General features: G+C 43.4%; 1 protein-coding gene across 12 annotated transcripts in view; it reads left to right on the forward strand.

Annotated features, from left to right (window-relative positions):
• sema6cb (semaphorin 6Cb) overlaps positions 1-23,358 on the forward strand; it is a 350,862-nt gene that overhangs the window by 225,578 nt on the left and 101,926 nt on the right. For 2 of the 12 annotated variants that reach the window (XM_071468731.1, XM_071468736.1), the window contains one exon: positions 317-697. The exons of 9 other annotated variants lie outside the window; for them this stretch is intronic. The gene's annotated coding sequence lies outside the window, so the exon portion shown is untranslated. Of the gene's footprint in view, positions 1-316; positions 698-19,263; positions 19,437-23,358 lie in introns of those variants that run through there. One more of the 12 variants, XM_071468732.1, reaches the window with a different exon arrangement.

The raw sequence follows: 23,358 nt of genomic DNA on the forward strand, positions 1-23,358 counted from the left end.
TTTCTGGCATTGAAATGAGTCACCAAATGTTAGCGTACTGGTTATCAGTCAGTAGTAGTAACCCGAACGCTCCGGAAATGTTCTCTGCTGTAGCACAACCAACTGTTATCACCAGCCTTGCTGCAGCATATACTCTGCCTTCTGTGCTCAGTGCTTGTGCTTCAGCGTTCCATGAAATAGCTTGGCTAAATTTGCATGCTTGTGGGTGTGTGTGTGTGTGTGTGTGTGTGTGTGTGTGTGTCTGTGTGTGTGTGTGTCTGTGTGTGTGTGTGTGGCTCCATCCACTTCCAAACGGGCGTGGGAATGTGCTAAAAAGGAAGAAAGGAGGAAACCGTTGGCAGGGAGCAGCCTTCGACCCAGCAGGTGCAAACAGGTGTCATTACCTACCTACCTGGCTGCACGCACCTGCCCCCAAGGTGGAAACAGACTGGTTCTTGAGAAAACGACAGAGTCACAGCGACACAAGGGGAGTGCACGGTTTCATTTTTTCATTCCCTCAGCTTTGGGAGGTTTCTTTGCTTCTCAGAAGGACATATTCTTAGTCATAAAAGCACAAAAATCAGTTTGAAACAGCTGAGCCTCACTTTCAGCCCAGTCGTCACAGATGGTGGTTTGGAAATGACCCCTCACTGCAGTTCCTCTGCTACTACCTGGACCTGGACTGCAGATTTTGCATGAAGAAAATATTCAGTTGTGGGTAGGTACTGAATGTTCTCACTGAATACTAGTTTATATGGAAACTGCACTGTTGCATTTATTGTAAGACTCGTGTGATTGTGTATTTGTGTGGGTGGGTTATTTGTTCAGTCCAATAGATCAGAACACAACACTGTCACAACATGAAATTTTACTTATTATACAGGCTATAGTTTACCTCATGCAGGTTATGTACACATACAGTGCAGGCAGATATTTGATATTGAATGTTTGTTGTAGGCATCGACTGATATTGTTTTTTCAGGGCTGATATCGATACCGATTATTACTAGTTAATGAGGCCGATAACCGATATTTGGAACTGATACGCATTTACAGTAAAAATGAAATTTTCTGTAAAAATTTTGAATTTTACAAACTCCAACACTAAGCTTTGTTTAAATGCCTTTAATGTTTATCAATACTTAAACTGACTCCCAACTTTAATTTGAGGTGTTTGCAAACAGTTGAGCCCCTTTTACACACGACCCCTCAATTCTGGGTTATGGAAAGTTATTGCTCTAGTTTACTTGATCTTAAAAAAAGACATTGTTATTTACAAGTGTGGACTTTTTGTCTTCAAAAAGTTAGGTCTTTCATCAGTGGAAGTTGGACCGAGGTCATGTGACTGCCTTGTATGTTACCTGAGGATGATTTTCCTAAAACAGAGGCGCTGTGTTTCAAACAGGGGCTGCCGGTCGTCCTCTGTTCACCCAGTCTGGATGTAAAGATTCTCAAATCAAAGATGAAAGTCAGCACTTTAACCTCATATTTTCTCACCTTGTTTTTTCATTTCAAATCCAATTTTCTGGTTTACAGAGGCAAACAATGAAAAACATTGTTGTCCTAATACTTTCTGACTACACTCTATATGCCCCACACGTACGTATATGTCTGCTGCTGCATATTCCTTTGGGCCCAGCCACCAGTTTTAACAACCCTGGCACTCTACTGCCCCATAATCTCATAAATTAGTCATCACTTTCTCCCTACCCTAAAGGTTATGTGCACAATGCAGGAAAATGGACACAGTAGCAATAAAGGAATATTTCAAAATCCCAGCTTTATTGGTGTTTTGTCTCATATTTCTGTTGGGTATAAGTATGTAAAAGAGCAGCATGGGAGTTTGTTTTTATGAGTTTTACGCAGTGGGAGGATTATTTTACACAGTGGGAGGATTATTTTTCCCAAGGTTGTTACAGTCTCTTCTCAGTTTCCCGCACAGACAGGGCCGTGCTCTCCAGCTGCATAATACCCACTCAGACCAGGTCGTTGTTGTCTCAAGGGTAAAACCTGAATAGGTAGCAGCTCCGGTGTTCTGTTGACGAATGAAGCTCATCCATGCGCCAAGTTCAACAAGTCAGCTGCTCTTCCCTCACCGCACTCGCCTTCAGCCTTTCTTCCTGAATGCCCCCCCCCCCCACTGCACTTGTCTTCTCCCTTTTCAAATGGTAATGGCACTGAACCATGCTGGAGCTCTTCAGCTAGAAGTGAACTCTCGCCTCTCAGAAGAGAATTTATGGATGGTCATGCAGAGTTTTCAAGGTTTGGCCCAGCAGGCACCAAGAATTTTTCCTTGTGGCCGAATCATTTTTGGCCACAGTCTCAGCAGTTTAACGCAATACACCACGGGTCTCTGGCTATTATTGTTCAGCACAATGGAACACAATCCAGTTTCAGTGCCCTCTCTGTACACCTAACCCCCCCACCACCCCACCCCCCTCTATTTTTTGCTCCACAAAAACCACTGATGATGTGTTGGGTTTGTTGGCAGGCTTGTGCGTGCTAGAATGCTGAAGACCGTCCAAACCGTTACAAAACAAACTGATGAAATTTGTCTCTTGAGCAACATAAACAACTCACATCCTTGGGTTGTTCGCTGGTTAGCCAAGCAACAGACAGCGATGATCAAAACTGAGCTGAGCTCCAGCAAGTCTGCTGCCTTGACATGTTTGGTTTGTGGGAAACCTGCGCATGATCACACGTAAACCAGAGAGGGAGAGGAGTCATAAATTTACATGCAGCTGTCTTCTATTGTTTCATCGTTCCTCACCCATTCATCCCGCAACCATCAGCTGTCACAACAGCTGTCAGATAATAAACAGGTAGTATTTTTCCAGACTGACTTTTTACAGATGCAGAGCTAGTTTCAAACCCGCAGTGATTTGTTAATATAATTGCAAGAAGAAAAAAAACTCTGATTATTGAAAACCACAGGATATGCTCAAGATTGTTAACAACAGTTCCCCTGGTTGTTTTTGTGGCATTTTGCCTTTGAACTCCCACATGAGGAATGAGTGGGAAATGACGTCCTCTCCAGCTTCAAACATGCGATGTTAAGGTTAGTTGTTGTGGTGAATTCTTTTGCAACTGGGATACTGTTAAAAGACAAGCTCTTACACACAGCACAGGAGTCATAAAATATTAATGTGAAGGTGCTGATTCTAGCACTGATCATGAATCTGATCGAATGAAATGTCACATTTAAACTGAGCTTACAGCTGCAAATGTCATGTCAGTTAAAAGTGCACATCAAGTGTAAAGCTTCACACTCTGTGCTTTAAATCATAGCTTTTCAGGGATCATAGTTATTAAATGCTCCATGTGTGTTTTTATTTGGTGAAGCAACACAAAGACAAAAAAGTGACAAGACATAAACCAAACATGTCCTGTTTCCTCACCTATATCACTAAACCATAACAAAACAAACTAACAAGCCAAACACCTTCCACCTCCCCCAACCTCCTACCCCAAGTACCTGTTTTCTGCCTAAAGCCTGAAAAAATGTATAACTAACACCCAGTTGGAATGAAGGGTAGGGAAAAATACATATATGTACATATATAATGTGTTCTTTTTCTTCTTCTTTTAAATCTATAACAATAACAAAAAGCTGTTGGTTTTTTTGTGCATGAAGATTTTCAACGAGGCAGCAAAAGCTTTGGCTTCTGTCTGTTGCATTAAAGTCCTTTTTTTTTATTAAAGGTTTAAATGGCAAAGAACAACAATAATAAAACACTGGTCAGCAGAAGACAGATGTCTCGTTCATAGTCTTGGCAGTGATGAGAAAACGGCCACACCAGTTTTTAAAGGCGTGGGTCTGTTCTGTTAAACATTAAAATGAAAAGCTGGGGTTCAGTTGTGGTTAGATAACAAGTTAAGACGTGTTGTGAGCCAGCAGTTGAAGCAGGTCTTGGCCGATCACCAAACCTGTTCTAACATTCAGGACCTGATGGTGATTGGTTGTCAGTTTATCAGTTAATTCCTGCTAAAGTCACTGCTTAGGAAGAAACTGATAAACATCCATTTCAGCAGTTTCTCCCACGTAGCATTTTGTAGTAAAACTCCAAGCTAATTTATTTACTTGTAGTCAGGGTGTGAGAGAGGCCAAGACAACCAAGAGTTCACACAGAGGAAATGCAAAGTACAACAATCCAGCACTGATTCCTGGAAATAATGCCAGACAAATTGGGTACAGAGGCGGAGGCTGCTGAGAGAAGCCGAGCCAGAGTAGATGACCATCTGGTCCTCACCGTGTCACTGACCCCAGCTGATACACTGTCAAATTTTTCCTTTAAATAACTCCAGGCTTCATTGCCAGACCCTCTTCAGAGCCTCAGATCTTGGAAGAAAAAAAAATGCTCTGTTGTAAACACTGGGTTGTGTGCTTGATTACAGTTGCATACTTGTGTTCTTGTGCATGCGTGAGCAGAATTCGTTCCTGCTGATTGTGTGCACGAGTTGATTGGTGGTGATTTGTGTGAATTAGCGAGGGAGGGGACGGAGCGACACAGCAAATTGAGGCGGGTAGTGGAACCGTTGACTGCCAAGTTGTAGAATAATTATGTATTTAAAGACTGGACTTGAGCTTTCTACATTACTCATATTTTCTTGGGCCCAAGTTTCACAACACAAAAAAACAGGAAAAGACAGACAAGCACTTAGACAGAGACTCTGAACACGGCTCTACCCCAGGTTGGCTCCTCTCTGAAATGATCCCCTCTCCCTCCAAACCTCTTCATTACACTCTAACAAGCCTCTTGAGTTGAGAGTGTTGTGCATTCTGGCAATTTCAGGCATTTCTCAATAATTAAAGCACAGGGTTAAGCAGCATTAACTTGCCTCTTAGCTATTTAGTTTTTCCCTCCGGGGACACCCGTTAGGGCCAAAGATTGATTCACCATATGAAGGTACGGCAGCGGCGTGTTCGGCCTCAGCTTCGTATCCCAGGACGTCGAGGCTGCAGCAGCAGTGTGTCACCAGTGCTGCATTTCAACATGGCAAACATGGCCGCTCCTGCAGGCTCCAGGCAGGCGTTCAAAAACCTGGCAGCTGCACCCAACACCATGCCTGAATAATTTTTTCTTCTTTTACTCCTGCTTTTCCACTTTTTTCATATTTACTGTTCATTACTGGTGCATAAATAAGTAATGCAGGATCAATCAGCTGTAACCTGGCCAGGAGGGAAGCTCTAGGACTTTATAATGGAATCATTTGAATAAGAGGGTGAGTGGCTTTGTTATTTAAGGTTTTGTCAGAAAACATTCCCCCTCATGCTCCCAGAGGATTTGACTCTTAATTGAATACTGCCTTTAAGCAAACTGTTCATTATTTACGACTGCGCGGTGATGGCAGTGGAAGAAATCCCATCTCCACAGGAGAGGATGTTTGCACGTCTGAGTGTGCGGTGCTGCATTCATCCAAATGTTGTCTTCTGCACTCGCCCCGGCCCCGGCTGTGTTTATTCTCAGCTGCTTTCTTTCATTTCTTCCCTTCACTTCTCTTCTTTGTATCCCTCATTTTCCCCTTTGTTCTTCTGACTCCCCTGTCATCACCTTGGCAGAAACCCGTCTGCAGCCCCCCCTCGAAACACTTAATTGACTTTTCATCGGCGCAAGCTGTAATTGGCTTTTAATCACCGTTTTATATCATGTTTTGATATTCAAATCAGTGGTGTCAGCTCAGAGAAAGGGACCTCTTCAATGCCTCGCTGTCATTCACTGGCTGATGCTGCAAGAGGAGCATCTCAATATTGATGCCGTGTTTAACATCTTGCCTTTGCCTCACCCCGACTGAAGGGAAACTTGTGCGAGCTGCACCGATGCACATTAAGGCCACCTCTGCAAGCACCAACTGCAAGACTGAACGACACACAGAGCAGCATTTGAGCTGCCACTGGAGATGTTCACACCAATTGCTCAAGGTGAATCAGGTTTAATTGCAAACCACCTTGACACAGCCTGTATTGACCTTAAGCCCTGTTTGACACACTTGACTTGAATGATCTCATCTTATTCTGAGCGTCATGAAAGAGTCAAGTTGAAATAAATTCTGCTGGATTCAATGAAAGCGATTTCTTCCACGGCTGTTGGTTGGTCATAGATGTATTCAAAAATAAATGGCAGATCTGTACTCACTTCAACTGGTCTATAATTTCCTTCAGTATAAAAAGTCATGCACGTGATTGCTGTCTGCGTCTCCATGGTTACAGCAGAAACAGGGAACTGCTTGGAGCACCTAATGCAGCATGATTTTTGCATGGTGCATTTGGCATTAAAATAAACAAATGTGTGCACAGTCAGGTGATCACTCACAGAGTCCATGGACACTTCCAGTTTGCATCATGATGTGAGCTGGAGTCCACAAAATCAGCAGAGTGCTTCAGAATGTCCCGTCAGTTGTTCCCAGTGGTTCATCTATGACGCTCTGCTCTACACATACACAGAGATTGAATTTGTTTTGTGCAATTTCTAATTACACTCCTGCTGATGTGTCAAGTGATGGAATATCTGATAGCCATGAAGTAAATAAGGCTGTCAATAAGGAATAAAAACCACTGAAGGACAATGAAGGACAGCCACTGGTCCAGTGGATCAAGGATGGAGTATTACCTGTGTTCTGATGTAGGGATGCACTGTGTTATGTAAACATCTCTTTTTTCTGTACTGTTGGGGGGAAAAATGTATATAGGTTTATTGTAATCAATAGGTTCCATTTTTAAACAGACTGTGTATTTGGCAGGTTGCCACATCAGGCACAGAGATGTGCGTTGTGAGCGCTGGTCGATAAGTCAGGGTCAGTCTCCCGCCTCCGCTCGGCGCTCTGGAAGCCGTTCCCACGCTCCTTGTTACCAGTGCAAGAAAGATGTGAGTAGGCATGTATCCTGTAGACGGCATCAGTTTGACAGAAACCAGCTTTTTTTTTGTGTTTTCATTCTTTGTTCCAACTCTGAACATGGCAGCGGAACAGGGCACTGCTGTTAAGATGTCCATAAACTGGTAGACTTCAGGAAGGGCTGTTGTTGTTTATGGTCCAATCCCCTGATGGTTCCCAGCTCTGCAGCTCAGTAGCCTTTTCTCACATTAGTCTGAGCACCAGAGGAGACAAGGATTAGCATGCCTGAGTATTTTTCACTTTCTCTCTCTTTTTACTTTTTACTCCCATGGCTATTTCTTCCTTCTTTTTTTGTTATTGCACCGTCAGCCAACCTCCTCTTTGTCACTCTGTCACTGTCTCTTGCTTTCATTCATTTTGCCCTTTTTTTACTCTCTTTTTTTCTCTCTCTCTTGTTTACTCCCTCTCTCTCCTCTCTCTGGTGGCTGAATGATCATGAGTGACGTTGAGCAACTCTTCAGCTGCCGGGGAGGCTTTGGGAGGGAGCCCGCTCTTTTTAGAGCATCCGTGATGCTCCTAAACAAATTGTGACACTAAGACGAAATGTAAGCTGGCAGCCAGCGTGTAAACCATTCAATTCCCTAGACCTTGGACAGGTTTTTTTTTCTTCTTTCTTCACTGCTCCATAAGACTCATTCCCCTCTCCTTTCACTCTCCCCTGGCATCCAGCTGGAGAATGTAAAATCATTTCTCTTTCACTCCTGCAAGAGGGAGGAGAGGCAACCTGAAGGCTTGTGAGTTATTGCACTGCAACGCCCACTGCTACTCCTCCAACTTCCCCCAATACCCTCATTTAAGGAAGTCATGCAATTAAAGACTTGCACCTAAACTCATTTTTTCACTCCTGGAATGCCCCCTCCCCCGATTAATGATTATTAAAAAACTTTACTTATTTAGTTTTCACATTAACTGTCATGACCAAACCCGCCCTAGATCCCTGTTGAAAATCACAGGCCTCTCACCTTAGCGGGAGGGGATTCATTTTCCAATCCACTTGCCCTGTGTGATTAATTTTGGTTGAATTGTGAGGGAAGCAATTATTATTTCAAGTAATTTTAGGTATTGCTTAATATTCAGTGGGAACCCCAGGCCATCCTTTAGACACTATATTAACAATAAATCATGAAAAATAGTAAGGCTGTAAGAAGCGGAGCCTGTAACCTGACTTAAGAGGAGGACTGCTCACAATGGAACTTCTTTGTGCCTCATGTAGGTGGCAAAACCGCACACACTGTGTACAATCTCGCTGGCTCTTAAAGTCATTGTTTGAACAACCTCTCATATTAAGCTTCAGCAGGTCTCCTGTCCAAGCCTTCATTACTGGTGCCCCATTATCTGAATCTCTGCCCCTGTGAGGCTATGAAACCAGGCTGATAACGAGGCCTGCCATTTAAAAGGCCACGGTATTCTCACCCTGTCATGTCTCATTACAAACCACCGCAAAAATTTGTTTACACTCCTCTCTTGGCCTCTTATCAGGACCTGTTTCTGCAAGAGCTGTACCTGCCTAAAAAGCCTCCATCAGAGAAAAAGGGTCTGGAAATTTCTACATTAGAGTGAAGTGCAGTTCCAGTCAATATTTTCCTTCCTCTGCTGCCCACTCCCCGTTTTTTTTTTTTTTTTTTTCTTTTAGCAAGATCAATCTTGTTTCCGCACAATTGCACAGATTGTAATCTATTCCAGCTAAAAGAAAAAAATGCTCAACTTGAAATAGAGCCATTCATCACAGAGTAAACAGCATAACAGAAGGAGCAGGAGAATGTTAAGAGAAAACGCTCGGGGTAAAGAGAACAGAAAAGAAATTGCCACTGGAAAGGCAAACAAACCACAACCACCTGACAGAAGTCAACAAAACCCATCGTCGCTCCGCGCTCTCCTCACGAGGACGTGACATTTAAGAGGGAGGTGTCTTGTCTTTGCAGTCCTAATTAACATTCCACTATACGCCAGCTGGAGATGGACGCCCTGCCAGCGCTGTCCCCCTTTTCACCCTCGGCCGTGTTTGTCCACGAAGTTCTTCACTTCCTCTAAATGTAACTGGCTCCCGGTGACTGTTCCCTCATTCCCTGAGGTCTTTATTGTGTGACGATCCACACAGCCTGCGCCAGTGTCGTCTCAAATGTTCCACTGTGGTCACTCTATTTGCCATTGCCAGAGGTGTCAGGCAGTGGTAACTATGGTGACGGTGTAAGGCCTGAATTGTTGGAAGTGTCGGAGCCCCCGGGCACCCACAGATCCAACTACAAGGAGCTGTCGAACTCGCTGCACTTTCTTCGCCAGGTCAGTTACAGTCCTTTGACACATGTCAAAGAAATTTGTCACAGGCACACAACCTTATCTGAGTGCAGCAATGCAAGGGATGGACGACAATTTCCATTTTAACAGAAAGATGAAAACCTCTCTCTGAATTTTGTGACATCTCTGGGGGTTGTTCTTTAATATCGATTATCATTGCAGCCCATGCTAATTAATCAGTTGTAATTATTTATTTCAAGCTGCATCAACCCAGTGTACCTGAGTACCCCTCTCATATACGACCATATAGATCAGAGGCAAGTAAGTTTGGCCTCAGGTCAGTTTTTTTTTGATTGTTAAAAATGCAGCTGGAATTTGCTTTGTTACTCTTCACATGTGAAGCTGTGGCCACAGTCACATATTACACGTTTGACTGATTTACTGAGCTGGTGTTATTTTGTCTGTTAACCAAGAAACAGAACCTTTGAAACTTCCTGTCAGAATTTTTCAATTTAAAGACTCACAATAGCTTGAAATGAAGCATGGCTGCAAAAAATAAAAAGCTTTCTTGCACTTTTATTTTGTAGGCAATCATTAAAGAGGAAGTGATTCTGTGGGTAGCTGTTGTTGCCATGGCAGAGATCTATTTAGTGTTCACTCAACATGGAGAAAAGTATAATAAGTATCTTCAGATGAGGGTAGATTCTCTATTTGAACAGTTTAACTAAATGTGAGACTGTCAGTCTGATCTTGTAAGATTGATAAAAAAAATCAAAGTAATGTTGACAGAGATCTTTTGTTGCTGACCACTGATATAGATGATGTTTGTGGTGAAGTGATTCACTATTTGAAGGGAGTCTGGTATTTAATTACTTAATCACAGCTATTTGCTATTTGACCCAAACAGCATTACCACAAAGCTAATTTTAGAGGCACATCAGAAAGACCTTTTAACACGGAGTTCAGAAATACAAGATCTGAAGGGGGAAAAAAAAACACGTGGCAGAAAATTACAGACAACCAGGAGGAAATAGAGTGTGAGTTTGCTTGAGTACATTATTGTTCCTTGCTGGTACATGTGCTACTCTCTTGAGTTATAACTTTAGCCTAAAATAATGCCTCGACTGTCTTTTTTTAGGAAAGATTGAGAGCATTCGGAGAACCCTACTTGATACATGGAAAAAAAACCCAGCATGATAAGAAAAGTGGGAAGGCAGCAGGGAGGGAGAGAAGAATGGAAATTAAAGCTTTAGAATTCCTGTTCAGGGCCCAGGAGGAGGTTCACTTGTTCTCGCTGTTAATCTCCTCTGAGAAAATAAAATAACACTGGATTTGGTTCATGTGTCTAAAATCTGCTGATTACAGCCCATAAATTTGTTGCAGGCTAGATATGAAAATGACTTCTTTTCATTATAAACTAGGACATCTTCCTCATCGTAAACCAGATTGATTTTAAAAAAATTATGACATTAGACTGTAATATTTAGCTTTGTTCAGCACATTTCTATGTGGTTAGCTCTTAGGAAAAAAATGATACGCACGTGGTTACTGCCGGCGGTGATCTTTGAACCTCAACCAAACAATACAGCATGAAGCTCGACGCCAGATTGGATTCAGAATTCTCCAAAATAACCCAAAATGCACCAAATAAATAGGCCTCCTCCTTGTGTCAGTCAGTGTGTATGTGCTGTATTGTGATTTATTCATCACCTCAGTGTTTGGCTGCTTATCAGCAGTGCAGGCAAGTATTGAGCTTTTGGAGATGACAGAATTGCAGGGCTCGCTGTGCCGGGCTGATTCTCTGAGCCTGGAACAATAGACGATGAAAATGAGAGTGGCAGCACGGGGTTGTGAGGCGTTGTCACTCGTATGAAAGATAGATGCCACGCAGAGCCCGGGCTGAAAGGGGGACAGCTCTCAGAAGGACAACACAGAGGCAAGGGGCCAAATAGCCTCTATTTCTAGATGTCTGCGGCTGCAGACCCGGGCAGATCTTTCAAGGACTGATTCAGCAGTCCAGGCTGACGTGCCACTCTGATAAATAAGTTTGGTGCCGCTCCTGTGCTGTCATTACAAATGAAACTCCAATTTAGATTGTATACCAGTGGATTTTTCTCCCACTGGTAGGACATTCCAGTGACATTTCATCGACTTTGATATTCTTGATTGTGTACCCCACCTCAACTAAAACACAGCCTCTGAGTCTGTGCAGGTCTCCACAGACTGTCTCCACTGATCAATTCCTGGGCCCATCTGTCTGCCAGGCTTATTCACAGGGCCACACAGTAGGCGAGACGAACCCTCTCTGCAGGGGTCTTCATTAAACCAGTCCTCCCTCCCTCCGTCCTCCTCCTCCTCTATCTCTCCCCGGGCCTGGGTAAAGTTAATGAGAAGAGTCGATCAGCTGGCACCCCCACCTTCCTCAGCTGAATCCCAGCCATTGTCTTCCTCCCACATCAGCTTTGAGTCATTCACACGGTTGAATGGTGTCTAGTCAGTCCTGACCTCCACTCTCACTCTAAACCACTAGAATAGGAGTGAAGACTTTGACCTGAGCCACTGTTGATATGATGGAAGATTCATCCTGGCAGTGGAGATGTTTACATAGTTTTAGTTGTTATATTCCTGATTTCTGAACAGACAAATCAGTTAATCTCAGTTTTATTGCAGCTGTCTTTTGGCACACAGGTGGTGACAGTGAAAAATCCCTACAATTCCCGAACAAGAGCGGCTTCAGCCCAGAAACATCTGCATCATTATTGAAAACCTGTACCAGCAGAACCCCCTGTCTTTTGAATGTCTCTCTACCTGCTGCTGTGCTGTTCTGTGTGTGGGAGGTGGTGATGTGTTGGGGGGAGTGTGATGGTGTGGCTCAGTTGTTCTGCCAGAGAAATGGATTTGCAGTGATGGATGGAATCAGTGGTGCTGTACAGGTCTCGCCCTGTTGCTGAATCACAGCTTTAAACTCATTTTGTGGGCACAGCAGAGCCGTTGTGCTGTGCGGCCGAGCTCGGGACCTGGCTCGTCTAACTGCCCCGTTGAAGCTTGCATGCCAATTACCACCCCCCACCCCCCTCCAGTGCCAAGAAGAGCAAGGCAAAGCAAGAAAATAAAGAAGTATTTGCTCACTTGCTGAGGCAAACACTTTGCTTTAGTGTCCTTGTAATTCAGTGCCAGAGGTAGCAGGGGCTGTCACACTGTGTAGCATCCTACGGACAGCCCCTTAGTCAATTTGATTATACTCATCATGGTAATTTTCCTTTCCTGTGCACTCTGTTAGGATGAGTGTGCTTCTCGTAGCAGCAGTTTGTGTTTGATTCACCACATCTTGAACATCTTGACATCTTGTGTGTTTATGAGGATTGTGTAGGCTTCAGATCTGTCTTAAAACCACTGAGCTCGCTGCTCTGCACACTCTTTACTTTGTACAAACCTGCAAGACATTTTTTCATCAAGCACATGTTTTTAAATTTCCATAGACCATTAAACTTTGCATAGGTTTGGATTAGAAGCTTTGAATTCAAAGTCCTTAAAGCAGGAAGGAACAATCGTTTGTTTTTCAGAGCGTGATATTGTGACCTTTAGCCATTTCACATACTTTGACTTTTTACTCTCTACTCATCTGCTTCCACCGTGTTTCTTTAAGGCTTTGAACTCCCTCCCTCCCCACGCTTTTAATCTTCCTCCTGACAGGTTTGGGTGCAGCAGTTGAAGCCAAGAAAAGGATCATAAAGTAGCAGCCAGACTCATGTAGTTAGTAGGCTACGGTGGATGAAGCGTGCATGTACAGTTTGTGTCAAAGGAAAGATCTACACTCAAATCTTCTCTCACTTTCAGATGTCATCACTTTGTGGTTGTTGCAGCAAGAGTAAATCACAACCCTGAATCACAGAGAATTGGCATAAATTGATTCCAATCAAGGTGCTTCCAGTCATGGTCAGTAAATCAGAATCAGAATCAGAATTGGTTTTATTGCCAAGCATGTTTCCACATACAAGGAATTTGTGCTGGTGATTGGTGCACCACTAGTTAAATATAACTAGTTTAAAGGCTTATTTGTGAACCAGATACAATCATGGCTGTGCACCTGACTCCAGTGTTCTTGTGGTGGAGTTGCATTATTGTGCATTTAAATTGCTGTGTGAGAACTTTGTCTCAAGGCACTGTCAGACTGGTGTGTGATGTGTGAAGGCAACCGCAGCGGCTGCCACTGATCCTGCACAGCTGTCACCAGAGTCACGCAGCGGTCCGCTCTGCATCCAGCAGCACAGCTCTGACATGGTCAAACTCCAGCGGCAGCAAAAGAAAATGGACAAAAATGTGTGCTTGTTCAGAGTTCCCCCTCTGTTCTCTGGTCTGAAGCAGTGTGCATGATGCCATGATGCTCATTCATCTGCTGGAACATTAGAGGGTTGTTCCAGTGATTCCACTGAACGAGGGGTACATTTAAAACAAGACTTATCAAAATCAAAGCAGCAGAAACTGAGAGACCCTGGCTTTGTGTTTCCAGTTCTGGTAACGCTCCACAACCTCTGGATCCTCTACCCCTGAAAACATTTCCTGTGACTGTTTTGTTGTGACATCACAAAGTTACAGAAGTCATCTTGTTTTAAGACTCAGTTTCTGAATACAGGCTGTGTGCATTTCTCTGTGGACTGAGGCTTTGATACTTTCACAGTATTAATATACAACCTAGACCTGCCTTATAAACAAAAACACATAGACATGTCACTTTGGACCTTTAGAAGTTGCAGCCTCCAAGCACGAGATAACTCTAATGACATTACCATAAGTCATCAGGGTCATTATCAGACAAAGCTCCTGCTATGTCATACTCCTCACGACTAAAAGGCTGACTATGGTGTGTAAAATTGATGTAATTCCCCTTTAATGCTTGAACACCATCTTACAACAAAGTGGACTCTTCAGCACCATGTTGCAGTGTTTTAGGGAGGATTTACCCTTTAACATTGGTAAAACATTCCACTCTCTGAGTGCAGGCAATCGATGGCCTGTCCCAACACAGATGTTGTTAGTGAGGTGATAGGAACATTAAACTGACAGTATTGCTCAGCTCATATCTCTCCACCCCCCCCTAAAGAAAAGTCCCCGGCGGTCTTATCTCTCCTCCCCTCTTAGAATCAGACATAGGGATTCATGGCAGCAGCGTGTGACCTCGGACCAGTTTGGGTCTGTAATGCATTAAGATGAATGTGGTCGTCCCACTCTCAGATGATGAATGGCGGGCTGCAGGGGAGGCTCTCCACTATGTAAAAGAAGGGCTTGCAGACATGGCACTTTCATCAATCAGAAGGAAGGGGGGGGGGGGTGTAATGTTGTAACACTGCAGAAAGAAGAGCCTTTGTTTATATCCAGCAGACAGACCTGGAGACAGATCCCTCTCTCTGTTTGGATAATGCTGTGTTTCCCTGAGCTGTAAGAAATGTGACGTTAATGAAACATACAGCAGATAAAGTCCTTGTTTTAGGCTTCATTCAGAGACTTCCCACTGTGTAATCAGCTGTTCTCACACAGGTGTAACGTTGGCCATATCCTCCCTACAATCTTCTCTTTTCACTCAAACAGCGATATCAAGGTCTCAATTAAACTGGCACCTGGGATCTCACATTCACACCTCCTTACATAAACCCAGCAGAGCTCCTTGTCACTGAGCCTGGAGCTCAACACTTCAGACGCCCTGGAGATGGTTTTGGGCACGATGCAGTGCCCCCGGTGGAGTGATGATGTGTTGCAGCAGAGGGGGTTAATGGGGTAAACCCAGGTGAACGAGGCTCATGTCATTTTCAGCTGACAGTGGAGAAAGAAGAAGGTGACTGTGAGGGATTTTTTTTTTCATTTGTTCTTTTGTTTCCTCCTGCTTTCCATCTCTCCTTTGTTCCTGCCTCCTCCAAACTAGAACTGGGCTCGATATCAACAAAGTGATAAAAGGACCAGTATCATCTGGGATTTGTTAATAGAAATATCAAAATATCTTTTAAACATTGTCTTGTTCGGGTCTTTCAGGCGCTGTCAGAGTTACATGACAGGATTTTCTGAGCTCTTTTGAGATTTCTAGCTCAATGAAATGTCTTCCTTAAATCACAAATAGCAGTCCCCACTGTTGAAGTGATTTTAAAAGCTTATCAGGAATGATTTCGGAGCCATTGTCGAATTGATAGCAAACCCTAGTGAAGCCATTATCGTTGCACAAAATTACCTGAACTCTGATAATATTTTACTAAAACACACCAGTACTCATATTTTACCTGCACCCGTATTCTCTCGCTTTCTCTGAACACAGAAACTTCTTATAGCTCCGGGGATCTAATGATTCTCCTGCTTTTTTTGTGTGCTGCTGATCTGTTCCCAGAACCCACCATATCTCTGCCTCTGTGTTCTCTTATATCTCCCTTCCTGTTGCTACCCTCTCATTCTCTCAGTGTGTGGTCGTTGAGTCGTAGCAGTCCTTGCGGCAGGAGGTGTGGTGTCACCCCGGCTGTTTTGGCAGATAAGCCTCAGCCTGCCCACCTGCTTCCCCGCTGCTCGTCAGCCAAATAGGACTCGCGCTGTCACCAGCGTTCGCTTGGCAGCGGAAGGTTGCCACCTCGACGAATCCACCGAGGCTGCCTCGCCACCTCTAATTCTCATTCCCGAGAAGGATGGAGAGCATCCAAATCTCCTGGAAACAAACGACAAATAAACAAATAATGAAGTCTCCAGAGAATTAAACCATTCAATGGTAAAATTGCTCCCTGTGCCAGTTTGCTTGAGATGGTGGAATTTTAAATTTGTTTTCACTTATCCTTGACTTTACCAGGAAAATCTCTTGAGGTGAAGGTGTTGCTTTTTCATGAGATCTGGCCAAAACACAACTTTGATTCATCTCAAAATTGATTTCTCAACAATTTTAGTTTGTTTCAGTCAAAAATCCAGAATAGATTCCAGATTCTAAAGTTTGATCTTTTGTGGAGTTTGAACATTTGTATTGTTGGTCAGATGAAACGATACATTTTTGAAATGCTGGGACTCATGATGGATACTACCAACTCATCCAAGACTGTGTAACTATATAACATGGTTTAACCAGAGAGGGGGAATCTAGCATGAAATACAATGACAGGATAACAAATGATCAGTTTTCTTGATAAAGATATTCGCACATCCAGATGTCTTAGATGCAGGTGTGTTAAGAAAATGGATGGAGAATTTCTATTGAAGATAATTGCTGTAAGAACTGTGTAAAGTACTTCAGACGAAGGTCAGGTATTTCCTGAGACTTGACGCCGATGAAAACATTTGTGACTTGCAATTTACAATTATCACATGGGGTAAAAACTGTAAGTGTTTAAAACCTATAAAAGAAACAAAGTCTAATAGGCTCTGGGGACACACACTAAGCATCTTGGGACAAAGCTTGTATATTAGGTGTGATGGAACAGAAGGAGCAACAGAGCAGTAACAGCCTTCTAAAAGAATATCGGTGAAGCAGGGGCAGTGTGACCTGCTTCCCTCGTATCCTTTCATTGACAAGTCCTTTACTTAAAAGCATTGTCTTCTAATACAGAGAGAACAAAGTCAACACGTTTCCGGCTGTGAAGCTGCGACAGCAGCCGCCAGGTTCCAGTCTGAACTGAGACTGTGACCGTCAAATGTTACGTTGTGAATGCCGACTGTGTAGCCACACGCCTCTCAGCTATCGTGTGTACACAGGTCTTTACTGCTGTGATTCCCTTTAATTGATTTGTTACTGCACTAATGACGGTTATAACATCAAGTTGTCTTTTTTGATGATCCAATCATCATAGCTGTCAGGGAGGCGCTCCCTCCCCCAGGCGCTCGCCGCCACACATTCCTGATGTGGATCCCGAGCCGTGAATGCATGAACGCCAGCTGCACGGTGGTGCACTTCCAGCCCCAAGTTGAGCAGTCAGAGCTATATTCCTGCGCTTTGAGCCAAGGAAGCGATTGCCTGTTGAAAAACGCTGTGGTAAAGGTCAATAAACAGCGGCTCGGTTATTGTGTGGCAGATTGAAAAGGAAATTATTTTGCGGTGGAGGCAGGCGAGGGTGTGTGTTTGCATGTACTGTTTTGATGTGTGTGTGTATGTGTTGAGAGCGTGTGTTGAGGCTTTCCGGTGAGGGTTTCTCTTGGCAGTGAGTCTTCCAGCTGACCTGTCAGTGCTACTCAGCCTACAGGGCTGTGAAATGACCCACCACAGGGCTCACCTGGGGCCCTGCAACCTCTTTCAGCTGCTCTCCTCACACTGTTGCTCCCTAACTATGTTTTATTCCTTTTTTCCCATCTCCACTTTTTTTCCCTCTGCTTTATATTCACTTACCACACCTCATTCACTCTCTCTGTTCTGTCTCTTGTGTAGGCAAAATCTCTTACGCTCTTTCTTTCCTCGAGAGACTTAATGTTTCCTGTTTGCAAGGCTTCAGTGAGAATCACTTAATGTAGTGAGAGAGGAGAGACGGACCCCTGGTCTTTCATAGACCACTAAAAATGTTCCAGGAATAAAAGTGGCCTATCACAACAGCCCGTCTTGCTTTCTGCGGTTTTTGGCTGTGTCTCTTCGATTATGAACAAAATGAGAATGCCAAGTTTTGTCTTTATCTTTTTCACTTCAGTCCTGCAATAAATGTATCCCTTCATCCTCACAATGCTCGGTACACTTCCCGCCCAAGTTTGATTCCAGGAGCACATCCATGCCACTCTGGCTCCAACATGCCTGAGCACTGTACTTCTTCCTCTGATGTTGAAGAGATGGATGACGGAAAGAGATTGAACCTTGTGGCGCAGACATCAGTCAAGCTGACAAATGGCAGCCCCAAACTTGGAAAGCCATTAGCAGGCCGAGGCAGGAGTGAAGCCGGTCCAAGCCCCACTGATTTCCATGAGCTCCCACTTCCAAAGCACATGACTGTGCCAGGCCACGACATGGCGGTGGGTGTTAGCACCACCTCACGTCCCTTCTGGCCTTCGCCGCAAGCAGCCAGCCTGCTGACACAGGGCCGAGCCCTGGTCCTTAATGAACAAAAGCCTCCAAACATGGAAGGGTCGGGCCCATCTTTTCATTTAACGGTCATGACTCATGCATTTGGCAAATGCTCCGTGGGAGTTGAAAACAAGTTCTTTGAATTATTTACCACCCAGTGTTTGGAGTTTGTCAACACTGATGTCACGATTCAGGCGGAGTTTGGACAAAGTGAAGCAGAGTTTTTGGAACAAAGCTCCTCTTCTGCACATGTGCTGAATTAAAGCCTCTGTGAAGCCAAAGTTGTTGCAGTGTAATATTCCTCCTTTATATCTTCTTTTCCTGGTCACATGCCAGTGGGAGTAAGTTGGATTTAGAATCTGGTTCTCGCTGCATGGACCAATGAAAAACCAGCTTCTCTTGCAGAACCAGGTTAGAGGTCAGAGTACGAGCTCCAGACAGAAGGAAATGACATTTTTTTAGACATCAGCAAGTGCTGTGCTATTCTATTTGTCTCTTTGTTTTAGCAGCTGCTTTTGCAAAGGAAATATCGTTCAAACAGAAATAAAGAGTCAGTGGGGAGGGAAGGAGGGGGGGCTGGTGGCATTAGCTTCTCTTAACGCTGTGCCAGAGCTCTTCTTGTGCAGTTACTGTAAATTAACACTCAGTTTACCAACGGATGTTTACAGGGGTGTCTTGGAAATCATGTCTGATTTTGCAGCTTGTCTTCAAAAATGACATTTACTGAGGACGGCTGCAGGATAAAAACTGAGAGGAGCCTGACTGTTAAATGTACATTTCATTAACAAAGCAGTTGCTTCGAATAACGCTGGCAATGATTGTTTAAAGATTAAGTTGGGCTCATAAATGCTTGTTAAGGAGATGGCAGTCTGGACAGAGAATAGACAGGTGAAATGTTCAGCTATAAGAGACGACGACCAGGAAATTGGCGTCAGAGTTTGATTATAGTGAGCGGGTAAACAAAACACATCCTGAAGTGTCTGATGTCTGAGTTGAAAACAGTTGCCTCATCAGACGGGGCAGACAGTGCGTGAGTGTGTGTCTGTTGTGGAATTTCACACTGTGGTGTTAGACACTCCAGTGACACACAGGTAGGGGAGAGAATGCCACTCTGCAGGAAATGTCATGATGCAAATGCAGATGGAACATGAGGAATGTGGCCTGGCTCTTCTTTAAACCAGCCACTTCAGTGGATGAGTGGGAGAGAGAGGAACTTTAAACTAAAAAAACAGAGAAAACTGCAACATGTGGAGACACCTCTGGAATAAAACCTCACTTTTTAGCTTCCACTTGTGACTTGACATGAGCGTAGAGCGCTGAGAAGGAGCACAGAGTAAGTAATTATTTATCATTTCTGTCTTCCAGTCTTCTGTTGTGGTGCACTTTGTCTGCAGCTCTGCATGAGCTTATAAGCACTTTAACATTACCTGACTCTGTAGGCTTTTAACTCTCATTATAGACGATGATGAAATGGCCTCAGTTACAAAGTGAAAACTACCATAAACACAGAGGGAAATGTGACTGAAGCTTCTCAAGGTAACAGTTTTTAAATCAGGGTCTCAAATGAACCACCTGGACTTCTTTATTACTCCCATACCTTTCAGAGAGGTGCTGCACATGCACATGAAAACACCAATGAAGTAGAAAAAATGAACAGTTTGTGACAGTTGTTGCCCAGTAAAGACAAAATACAACACAATAAAGAAGAAAATACTATACAAATACACAAACGAGCACACTGTGGTAAATATTCGGTAGTTACTCAAAAGTAGCTGTTTTTATTTTTCACAGTTTGTTAGAATAAAATGATAAAAGAAACTTTCATCTCACATTTCTCTCTTGAAGAAGATCTAGACAAATTAACATCTAATTACCAGATAACGATCTTCTTCATGTTAAACATCAAGCACATGGCATTAAGAAAAACGTAAATATTTTCTTTGAAGTTGGCAAATTATGGCTGTACCCAGACCATGTGGTATAACAAAAAAACTAGATCAGTTTTATGCAGCCATTAGTCCCAACACTGAACTGTTTCTCTCTGTATAATATTGTAAGGTCTTGATCTTATCCTGTGAAGTGCCCTGAGTTAATGTATGTTATGATTTTGCGTTACACAAATAAAATGAAATTGAATTGAATTGATCTATTGTATACAAATAACCAGGGCTCCCAGCTTAATTTGCCTGCAGACCCTGAGCTCATTTTGGGGTAGACTGGAGTAGAATTGAACCATTATATGAAATAGAAAAAAAAGATAAATTTAAAATGCATTAAAACACAGCAGCAGTCCCACTGGGTCGTTTGTGATTGTAATTTCCAAGCAGCTGCCCACCTGAAGGCTCATTTCAAGGCAATTTCGGCAATAAGCAATCAAAGTTAAAAACATTTAAAAACATAGTGGTGAACTTTAATTTTATTTGAACCGTTTCTAGCTTTAAATAGCTTCAGTGAGTCACTCGGGCCAAGTGCAGGTCAAGTACCATGTCTATTTGATGCTGGAGTTATTACGAGCCTCTTGCATTCAGATTTTATGTGAACTTTGACCTCTACCTTCATTAACTTTGAAAAATGTATGTTTTTACTGTCTTGGTGTAAAAATTTCTCATGAGCAGATAAATTCCTCCTCCCTCCAGCAAACAGCAGACTACTTGTGGCTGGATTGTCCATCTGCGGTTGCCTTTTAGAGGGATTTTAAAACAATATGAAATTTCATCTACCGTCTAGATGCCTTGTTTACTGAAGAGCTCTGCACACCAGGAAATGGGCAAATGGGAGCTTAAGAGTGTGGCTGTCGAGAAAAGGGATAGCGTTGACAAGGCAACGGGAGCTCATTATCTCGTCGTCTATGCTGGTCCACGGCGCGCCATTGATGGGTGCCAGAGGAGAGTTTGGAGCAGACAGATGGGGTTGCACCCTACATTTCACACAAAAGACGACTGAGCAGGAATAACACGTCCACGGAAATGACATGTCGGCACTGTAATCCTGGATTACCTGTCTGCCTTGCTCTCCTTCGCCGTGCATCTGCGTGTCGCACGTTACACATCAGACAAGATAACAAACAGCAGCTCAGCCACAACTGCTGAGAGACTTTGTTTGATCTGTATTGTCAAATACAAAAAGGTGGCAGCCGGAGCCCTGCTATCCCTCCCTCCCTCCGTCCCTCCATCCCTCCCTCCACTCATCCTCAGCTGACCAGTTTTTGACATGATGTATAACGCAGGGACAGGTGTGATTGAGGCCATTCAGGTAGAAAGATACGTCGCTCCCCTTCATGTGGTCAGCATCATGACACCATACGACCACAGATCTGGCTCATATCAGATTTTGTGAGCTACTGTAGTTATTATCTTGCAGTATCAAGGAGCATGCGTCAGCAGAACGCTGATAACAAAAGATGCCACATCTGTTTTGCTTAAAGCACATTACAATATTACAGCTTGCATCAAAGGTTTTCCTTCTGCACACCTATATACGTTTTTAGGAAGGTCCTGCAGTGTGTCGGCTCGCAGCTAGAACATTTTATTAAACAGACAATGTTGGTGCATCAGTTTCCAGCTAATCACTTTTTACCAAGCAAGAGAACCTCTGAATAGGAGGAGTCATATTTTAAATAACTTTATTTAATCAGGTAGTCTCATCTAGATCAAGAGGGAGATGAGGACAAACAGAAACAATAAAAGTCAGCAAAAGAAAACTACACAGTCAGCATAGCAGAAACCATGTCCACAGTTTATAAAGAATATAAATTTAAGTCTTTGGCTTTACACAGTGTGCAGGACTTTTTTTTTTAATGTGGCTGGGTTTTCCATCGAGTTTTGCCTGAATTGAGACAGAAGTTCAGACACCAACCAAGCTGACTGTTTTGCTTTCTCTTTATTACTGAATCTCACTGTCTTCTATTCCAACGCTGGCTCTGTCTCAGCTAATTGGCACAATTCATAGTCACGGCAGCTTTCTTAGATTCAAACTTAAACAGTCAGATGTGCTGTGTGTAACGTTGTGTGCCTCAAGATCCAATTTGGTACCATTTCTCACCTCATCCAATTTGAGTTTAAAAAGTCCATGCAGCTCTTTGCATTTCTCATTGATAAGAAAACATCAGGTTCAGGTAAGGTGAGGAGGAAAAACTTCAGGATTGGACACGTTTCAGGCGCAGTGTGCACACGGCCCTGAGAGATTTACATCAGCAGCTCTGTGGGTGAGGATGGTCCTCAGAGATTGCCTTGGACTGCTGCCTCTGGTCAGATTAGAGACACAGGAGAAGGAAAAACCTCCAACGAGCAGCCCTGACTCTTTGCTTTTGTTCCATCCCGATCCTGAACATTTTATTTTCAGAGTGTAACAGCTTATATTCTGTGAGTTTGCCAGCTGTTTACATTTCTGCCTCTCAGCACAAGGCTTTCTTTGCAGGATGCGTTCTGCTGCCGGTGTTTACCGACGGGTACGTTGTGTGTTTGCAAGAACTGAGTGGGAGAAGGGGATTTAGTGTTTTTCCTGTTCATGATTTGCATGATTTTGGTTTGGAGCATTGTGGCAGCCTGCAGAATTTTTAGTCACATTTAGTTGGCACAAATAGTCATATAGCTCAGAGAGCATCTTGGATTCCTTCAAGAGGGCTTGTTCCTCAGTTGTGTGTATCATAAACGAATGTCAAGTCTTTTGCCCATGGGCATTAAAAAAAAAAAAAACCTCTAGTAGACGTTGATGAGCAGCCCTCTTCAGGCTGAGCTGAGAAATGATTCACTGATAGTAACACTGAAACCATTAATGAACTCTAATAGAGGCAAAATATGTAAAGATTGACCTTGTAACTTCAGAGATTAATAGAATTTAAGATGACATGGAGTCGTTATGAAAGGTCCTATACATCATCTGAGTTTCTCTGCAGACTGTTGCAGCCAGAGCCGGAGGCGTCATGTTTTCAGGCTGTCTGTCCGTCCCGTTCTCGTTAGCGTGATGTCTCAGTAACACCTTGAGGGAATTTCTTAAAATTTGTCGAAAGCGTTTATTTTGGATTTAAGGATGAACTGATTAGACTTTGGTGGTCAAAGGTCAAGGTCACTAATTCTTTTATAATTCCTCATAATGCTGTAGCTCAGGAAGGAGGGATTGTGACCATATTTCCTGGAACTTGGCTGATTGGTGGAGGCAAACAACCACAGGGTGCTGATTAACTGCAGTGATCTATGTGATACTTTCCCAGTCTTTAAACACACATTTGGCTGGGGCGATATCCAAAGTTTAATATG

This window comes from Trachinotus anak, unplaced genomic scaffold (assembly GCF_046630095.1).
Source record: "Trachinotus anak isolate AG129_WGS33_773 ecotype Australia unplaced genomic scaffold, CSIRO_AGI_Tana_v1 ptg000032l, whole genome shotgun sequence".
NCBI lineage: Eukaryota > Metazoa > Chordata > Actinopteri > Carangiformes > Carangidae > Trachinotus > Trachinotus anak.